The 8452-nt window shown below is 57.0% G+C and overlaps 1 non-coding gene across 1 annotated transcript; it reads right to left on the bottom strand.

The window, feature by feature from the left end:
* Positions 1–7011: 7011 nt before the first annotated feature.
* TRNAT-AGU lies at positions 7012–7085 on the bottom strand. Its single transcript has one exon. It is a non-coding gene; the product is annotated as a tRNA-Thr (tRNA).
* Between the last annotated feature and the right edge of the window lie 1367 nt (positions 7086–8452).

Below are 8452 nucleotides of genomic sequence, written 5' to 3'. Positions count from 1 at the left end.
CCCTCCTCCTCCTGGGCCGTGCGCTCCGACCTTGAATGGTCAGACGCTGCTTAGCGCTGTCACAGCAGCTTTGGCTGGGGGATTCTCCCAGCACTTTCCAATAGCAGGAAAGTATGAAATCCCCAGCAATGGAACCCAGGAGTCCTGACTCCCAATCCCCTGGTCCAGTGACTCCAGGAAGGGGGGGGGCAGGGCGCTGAGCACAGAGGGGGGAGGAGGAGGGCAGGGGGGGTGAAGGGAAAGGCCAGGCAGAGCAGAGAGGGTGGGGGAGGGGACACCGGGGGCCTGGCTGGCGGGAGGGTCACAGCGGAGGGGGGGGACACTGCGGGGGCAGGTTGGGGGCAGGGTTGGAGGCCTCTGCCCTGTGGCCCCCCCCTCAGCCCGGATCCCACGCTGGATTCGAATCCCAACGGTCGCAGCGCGCGCCCGGGGCGGGGGGGGGCAGCGAAGCCTTGGGGTGAGGGAACCGGGGCCTCCGCCCACGCGCCGAGTCTCTGTCCCCCGCTCTCTCCGCCAATCAGGGAGCGGGGAGGGGCGCGGCGAAGTGACGAGTTACGGCCCCTCCTCCAATAGAGGCCGCGTGTGTTTGACAGAGAGAGAGAGAACTACGCTTCCCAGAGTGCACCGGGAGGGGGCGTTGTCTGAGCAACGTGTCCGTCACTTCCGCTCTGAGACGAGCCAGGAACTACAACTCCCAGCCTGCCCCAGGGCGCCTCCGTCCTCTCCAGCCCAGGTAAGGGCGGGTCCCTGGGTCAACCTGACACCTCCCCCCCCAACGCAACTCCTCATCCCCGCAACGCCAGAGAGCCCCGCCCCGCCCCCCTCCGGCTCCTGAGGAGAACTCGCGTGTCCAGGGGGCTCGGCCCGGCCCGGCCCCCCCCCCCCGCAGCGCGGTGCCCCCAGTCCCCGCCTGCTTCTCCTGGCCTCGTCTCTCCCCACTCAGGGGCAGGGCTGGGAGCCAGGACTCCTGGGTTCTCCCCCAGCTCGGGGAGGGGAGGGGAGGGGCAGGGCTGGGAGCCAGGACTCCTGGGTTCTCCCCCAGCTCTGGGAGGGGAGGGGGCGAGGGGGTAGAGTGGGGGAGGGGCTGGGCTGCCTGCTGCCCTCGCGGTGACCAGCAGAGCCCCCTCTGCAGCTTGTCCCCCCCAACCACACGCTGGGTGTGCTGGTGCCTGGAGCCGCCCCTGGTTCCAGCCCCTCTGCCCAGGCAGCTCCCCCAGCCTGACACACACACCCAGCCCCTGCACCCGCCCCACCCCAGGGCTCCTCAGCCCAGAGGGGAGCCCCCCGGCTGAGTGGGGAATCAGAACCCCCCGAAATTACCCTGGGACCAGCATGATCTGCCTCCGCCCTGCCCTGCTCCGCATGTATTCGGAGTGAGTCAGTTTCCCTGTCCCAACATGTGTCCCCCAATGTGTCTCTTCTCCTCCCCAGTTCCCTCCAAACCACCCCATTTCCCTGCACCCCGGCTGGGTCTCTGCCCACCCCCCTTCTCCCCTCCTGCCCCCAATATCTCCCTGCCCCTACAGGTCTATAGGGCTGGATCCCTCCCTCCCCCCTTCTCCCCTCAGTTCCTGCCTCTAGGGGTCTATGGAGATGGGTCTCTCCTCCATCCATCCCTTCCCCTGCCCCCTATATCCCTCTGGGGCTCGGTCTCTCTCCCTGCCCCTGTGCTCCCCCCTGCACAGCATGTCCTGAGAGTGACTCAGATTCCCTGGACCAACATTTCACACACCCCACCCCCACCCGACATGTCTCCCTCCACCCCACCCCATTTCCCCTGCACCCCGGGCTGGGTCTCTGCCAACCCCCCTTCTCCCCTCCTGACCCCAATATCTCCCTGCCCCTACAGGTCTATGGGGCTGGGTCACTCCCTCCCCCCTTCTCCCCATCCCCTCATCCCTTCCCCCAATATCTCCCTGCCCCAGGCTGTCTATGGGGCTGGGTCTCTCCCTGAAGCCCCGCCCCCAGCGCGGGGCTCACAGACAATCCCCGCCCGGCGGCTGTGACGTGCGGTGACGTGTTCACTCCCCGCAGGCGACTCATTCACTGGAGAGCAAAACGACAGAAGGTGTCACGTGTCCATGGGCGGGGCTATGCAGATGAGCAGTGTCTGGCGGCAGGACGGGGAGCAGCGAGAGGAACCGAAGGAGCCCGGCGGAGAGAATTCTCTGCGTGTGGACAGAATCCGGTGTGGGGAGTTCGTGCTGTCAGTGCCTGCGCCGGAGTCACTTCGGGGCAGTGATTGCCACTGAGCTGCATAGTGACCAAAGGCGTGTGAATGGGGTGTGGTGCCTGGCGGGGAGCAGCTCATGGTGAAAAGAAAGCAGCAGATCCTGTCCTAGCAGTGGTTTGTGGGGGTGGGGTTTCTTTGCAACCGTGAGTGGGATTGTTGTGGGTGCAACTAGAACCCCTCCCTTCTCTGGTGGGGCGGGGCTTCTACTGTCTGCTTGGGGGAGGGAGGGGTCTATGATGTCACAGCCCATGGTGGAGGGGAGGTTGAATCATGTTTCTGAAGTGGGAGAGCAACTTTCCCTGCTCCCACTCACTCTCCACTAGGGGGCTGGGCTGGGATCTCTAGGGAGGGGAGCACAGAAAAAAACAGTCTCCCCTATGGAACCCAGGAGTCCTGGCTCCCAGTCCCCCTGCTCTAGACCCCCTCCACTCCCAGGACCAGGGATAGAACCCAGGGGTCCTGGTGCCCAGCCCCCTCCTGCTCTGACCACTTGACCCCACTCCCCTCCCAGGGTGGTGCAGGGGTCACTGGGTCTGTGTCCCAGCTCTGCTAAGGGCCGTGACTGATTTTCCCAAAGTGCTTCCTTCTGAATCCAGCACATCTGCCCCCCCGCCCGGTCACTGCCCACCCCCGTGTGGGGGCACCAGCACTGTGCCGGGTCGTGATGGGAAGTTGTCCAAGCTGGCCCAGGAGAGACGTGTGTGTCCCTGCTGCCCCCTGCTGGTGGGGCTGAGCCCTGCTCTGTGTGTGTGTGTGTGTGTGTGGTGGCTTTGCAGGATTTTGTATCCTGCAGCAAGTGACACACACACACACATTGACGCACAAAGGGACTCTCAGTCCCAAGAACACTCACACACAACACACCCAGAGGGGCATGCTATCCCAACCCCAAAGAGAGAAACAATCACACCCCCAGCCACACTCACACTCACACACACACCAGAATATTCGCAATTGTGCTCAGAGACACAACCGCACACAGTTCACTCCCACTGCTCCCAACACAAGGACCTCCTGCCCCACACAGCGTGTGCCGAGGCCTGTGGAACTCACTGCCACTGGACAGCTACCCATGAGAATGGACCTTTCCAGGAGACCAATAGACATGGCCATGGCGACAGAGGGGGCTGGGCTCCCAGGGTCTGACCCGGGCTGAGACTGGTTCTGACCTAGAGGGGTCTATCCAGCAGGGGGCAGCGTGACCCACACACAGACCCACCAGAAGCACCTTTCTTAGCAGGTCTCCCAGGCCATCCCCCACCCTGCCCCGGTTGGGTAACAAAGGGGCAGTACGGGACTCTGGGCTGTGTCACAACCCGGCCCCAGCCCCTCGCTTCCACACGCTGGTGAGTTGGGTAACTGCCGAGGGATTGCACAAGAGAGAGTCAGAGCCAGGGAGAGAACCCAGGAGTCCTGGCTCCCCCCCGACACACACCCTGACCACTGGCTCCCACTCCCCTCGCAGGGCTGGAGATAGAACCCAGGAATTCTGACCACCAACCCCCCCCCCGCTCTGACCACCAGACCCCACACTCCCCTTTTAGATTTTAGTCCCGCTGCCTCTTCTATCCACCCACCCCACCTGTCCATCCCTTTGCTGCAGGTTTTTGGGGTGTCACCCCTGCTCTGCACTCCCCCAGTGCAGCCCAAGGCTTTTCCTCCCCCCAACCACACATCCTCTCGCCTCGTGCTGGATCGTCAGCTTGGCCCCCTGCCCCCTCTCGGGGTGCGCTGTGCGGCGTGGCTGGGGACTGTGCAATGGCCCAGCACCAGGCAACACAGAACGGACACCACACGCCCTGCCCTGCCTCACCTGAGCTGCTCTCCAGGTGCATCGGAGCCCAGTGCCCCACACCTGGGCCCTCCTGCCCCACAGGGGGTGAGCTGCAGCCCCCGCCACACTTCACAGAGGGGTTAAGTGTCAGGCCAGCCAGCCCTTGTAAGATGGGGAAATCACCACCGGGGTCGACGGTATGGGGGCTGGGACATATAGAGAAACGGTTGTTGCACCGGCAGAGGGCAGCTGAGCATTCGCACACACATACACACACACACACAATTGCAAACATACACGAACACATGCATGAATCCAGCCACACACACACACAATTGCTAATATACACAAACACCCACATAAATCCAGCCAACATCAACACAACTACTAACAGATGCAAACACATGCACAAATCCAGCCACATGAACACACACACATTTGCACAGCCACAAACACAACCCCCAGAGCTGTAATAACACCTCCCCACACACACACAAAACCACACAAACACATGCAGAAATCAATTCATCCATCCATCCACCGACCCATACATACACCATCCCCATTCTGTGCACACACCTTGGGTCACTGTGACACTGAAGACTTCAGTTGGATGGGGGGCCCAGCACCATGTGTCTTTCCAAGCAAGGTTGAGCAATTCCCCATGTGTGGCCTCATGCAGGTGATGGCTGATTCCCCCAACTTACAGCCAGTGGTGAGCTCCAGCCAGTTCACACCGGTTGTTAAATTTAGAAGCCTTTTTAGAACTGGTGGTTCCAGGACAACTGGTTCTAAAAAGCTTTTAAATTTAACAAAGGCTCAGGCAGCTGTCTGCCTGGTCCCAGCTAACCTCCCTCTTTCTCCTGAATGCTCCCCTCTCCTTCTTCTCTGCTTCCCGCGAATCAAATGTTCACGGGAAGCCAGAAAAAAGCAGCAGGCAGGTAAGCTGGGCGCAGGGGCGGAATGGCTCCCTCTGGCCCTGGCCGAGTGCCCCAGCCCGGTCCCAGCCAAGCACCCCCAGCTCGGGCCCGGCCCGGGGAGTTGGGCCCCGTGGCTCCGGCCCCAGTGCTGGCAGAGCGGCTCTGGCCCCAGTGCCGGCCCGGCCCGGGGAGTCGGGCGCTGCAGGGCTGGTTGAGGTCCTGGGGGAGTGGACCGGGTCCCGGCCCCAGGCAGTGTGGTAAGGGGGCAGGGAGCAGGGAGGGGGTATTTGGTTGGTTGTGGAGGGGTGGATAGGGGTCAGGGCGGTCAGAGGGCAGGGAACAGGGGGATTGAATGGGGGCAAGGATCCCGGGGTGCAATCAGGAAGGAGCAGGGGTTGGATGAGGTGGTGGGGGCACTCAGGGACAGAGAGAAGGGGTGGTTGGATGGGGCAGGGGTCCCGGGGGGCCATCAAGAATGAGAGGAGGGGTTGGATGGGGCTGCAAAGGGCAGTCAGGGGACAGGGAAAGGGGGGGATGGGTCAGGGGTCCTGGGGGGGTGTCAAAAACATGGGGGGTTGGATGGGGCATGACCTCCCGGGGGGCACAACCCCCTTGTGAGGTGAGAAGGAGGGAACCGGTTGTTAATATTTTGGCAGCTCATCACTGCTTACAGCATAGTGACAACCATACTACACAATTCTCATAACTTCATATGCATGAATGGTATACATCTATGGGTAGAGAAATGACTTTCAGCAGATCATATCCCTTCCCCTGATACCTTACAAGTCATGCTCTATATGTAAGATCACGATTATATGAAAATGAGGAATATGGGGGTTACAGCCGCTCCCCCAAAGGTCTAGAATGTCACACTGAGATTCTATTTTCATTTACATAACCAGCTTTGACCTCTCTGCCTAACACTTATAATCACTTACAATCTATCTTTCTGTAGTTAATAAACTTATTTTAATGTTTTAAACTTACTTGTGAAATTGTCCAAAGTGCTTGGGAAAGCTGCTCAGATTAAAAAGGCTGGTGCATGTTCACTTTCTTTTTGAGGAAGTGGCGAATTAATTAATGAGCTTGCACTTTTCAAGAGGTTTTGAGCAGTGTAAGACGGTACATTTCTGAGGTGCAAGGCTGAGGGCTGGGGAAATATGCTGGTGTCTCTCTATGTATAATTGAGGAGTGGCTTATAGAGCATTCATGCAACTTAGCTGGGTGCATTGCTGCATGTTGTTGGCTGAGTGATCACAGCACATGGAGGGGGTTTTGCTGCTTGACACTAGTGCAGCATTGTAAGACACAGCCCAGGCTGGAGAGAGAAGAAAACAGAGCAGTTCCACAGTTTGGGATTGTACCCCGTGGATCCCACCACACAGAGATCCTGCTGTGACCAGCCATGGTAATACTGTGCTTAGTGCTCTGCCTTGTAGCTTCAACAGCTGCACATGCAGGATGAGTTTCAGTGACCTTGACCTTGTTTCCATGTTTATCCAAAGCCTCCTTTTGACAGTTGTCAGCAAAGAGACCCGTTTCGTTTGCAAGCATTTGCATGGCGAGCCAGAGTCGGGCTTCTCTGTTAACAAAAAAGATTGACCAAAAGGGGACAAGAGGAGGCACATTCAGCAAGGCAGCACTGGATGCTGAATCTGCTCTTTATCCAGCAGCTCTCTTGGCAAGCTCTGCCATGGTGCCACGCTCTGGGACTTCTCCCCGAACTGCTCTATTTTTCATCAACAATAACATGAAAAGTGAAAGGACAGTCATTCTCCATTTCCTGCAAGCCCTGCAGAGAACCCTCTAGAAGGGGCTCTGTGCACAGATATCCCCAGCGAATCGCATGGGCGCATGACACAGGCTCTCCTGTCACAGCAAATTGCAGCTGGAGCAACCTCCTTGCCAATGCCAATAGCCTTTTCATCAACACCAGACTGAGGATTTGATTCTCTCCAATGCTCTGCTGGAAAGAAGCCTTTTCCTTCACAAGCAATTACTTGGATTGTCAAGGGAGGTCTCTTCTGTTTCCTAGGAAGACACAGGAAAATGTGAGCAGAGGAGACAAAAGCTATAGAATAAGGCACCACTGGGAGTTGAACCCAGGATCTCCTGTTTACTAGACAGGTGCTTTAGCCTACTAAGCCATAGTGCCTTCCCCAAGAAGACCTTTGCAACCATTCTACTTGATGGTCCAAGACTAAACCTTCAAATTCCAAAGTAAAAATGTTGCTCATTTCCATCAAGACTTGCCGACCTTGAGCAGGCTGGCTCAGTGCACAGAAAGCCACAGCTGAGCTGACAAAGGGCTTCTAACATGTGCTTCTCCCACAAGCTGCTGTGATCAGATACTGATTAGTGCTCTGTGTTTCAGTCACAGCAACTTCAGCTCAGCTTTGAGTCATGGTAACCTTTCCATCAGCTCCATACTTACCACTTAACACTTTCTAAGACTTAGCTGCAAGGAAGGGTCTCTGTGTCTTGAACAAGCACTTACAGGGATTGTGCAGTGAGGTCTTTTCTTTTCATGAGAAGAAATAAAATAAAAGAAAGGAGCCTGACAGACAAGCCAGGTTCAGCAAGGAAGAACTGGCTGGCCAAGCCAGGATCTCCTGGTGAGTAGGAAGGCTCTTCATCCAGCTCTTCCCAAAGATCACTATCTAGAGGCCACTTCCCACAGAGACTGATTATGGTTACAGACCCATCCTGAAATTAGAGCAGGATATTTTAAAGCTTTATCTCACAGTAAAGTAACACAATTCAACCATGTCGGCACAGAGGAGAAAGCACTCCTTCATTTCACAGTTATTGCTACTGATCTCACTGACAAACTTCCTTTTCTCGGGGCTGCTCCCAGCACTTTAGGGAGTTTTTCCTCTTCTCCCTTCCAGCTGTGGTGATGGGACTGCAGCAGCTCCCCAGGGCCAGCTTTGCTCTTTCACTTACATCCTTCACTTCTTTGGCTGAAGCTCTGTTTGCCACCAGTTTAATCCGTAACTGAGACCTCAGGTACCAGCAGCTAGTTACAAAGGCTCAATTCCCATTGCCATCAGTGGGAGGTTATCCTGGGCTGCAGGATTTGGCCCATGGACAGTCAAGGTGCTACAGCAGCTACATTCTTACATGCTGAGTCCTGCAGCCTATTACCAAACTGCTCTGCCATAGTCTGCAGGGGGCCTGACATGCTGAGAATCTGGCAGAGGAGAGACCCTGGAGCAGAGAAGGAAAATGTCCTCAGCAGTCACAGCTGGCAGGAGCAGCAAAGACTGAGTATCAGACACACTTTTTCATCAGGACAATAAATGTGCACAACCCCCTGAAATATTGTGAATTCACGCCCCCTCCCAAGGAAGCCCTATTCTGCTCTATTACACTCTCATGGGATGAGAGGGAAGGTCCTCTCATGGGTAAATAACTGATTACAAGGTAGGAATAAATGGTCAATTTTCAAAATGCAGAGAGGTCGATAGTGGTGCCCGCCAGGGGGTCTGGGACAAGTGCTATTCAACATATTCATAAATG

Source organism: Mauremys reevesii, linkage group 12, assembly GCF_016161935.1.
Source record: "Mauremys reevesii isolate NIE-2019 linkage group 12, ASM1616193v1, whole genome shotgun sequence".
NCBI lineage: Eukaryota > Metazoa > Chordata > Testudines > Geoemydidae > Mauremys > Mauremys reevesii.
The sequence above is the reverse complement of the archived record's forward strand: the minus strand, read 5'-3'. Positions and strand labels throughout refer to the sequence as shown.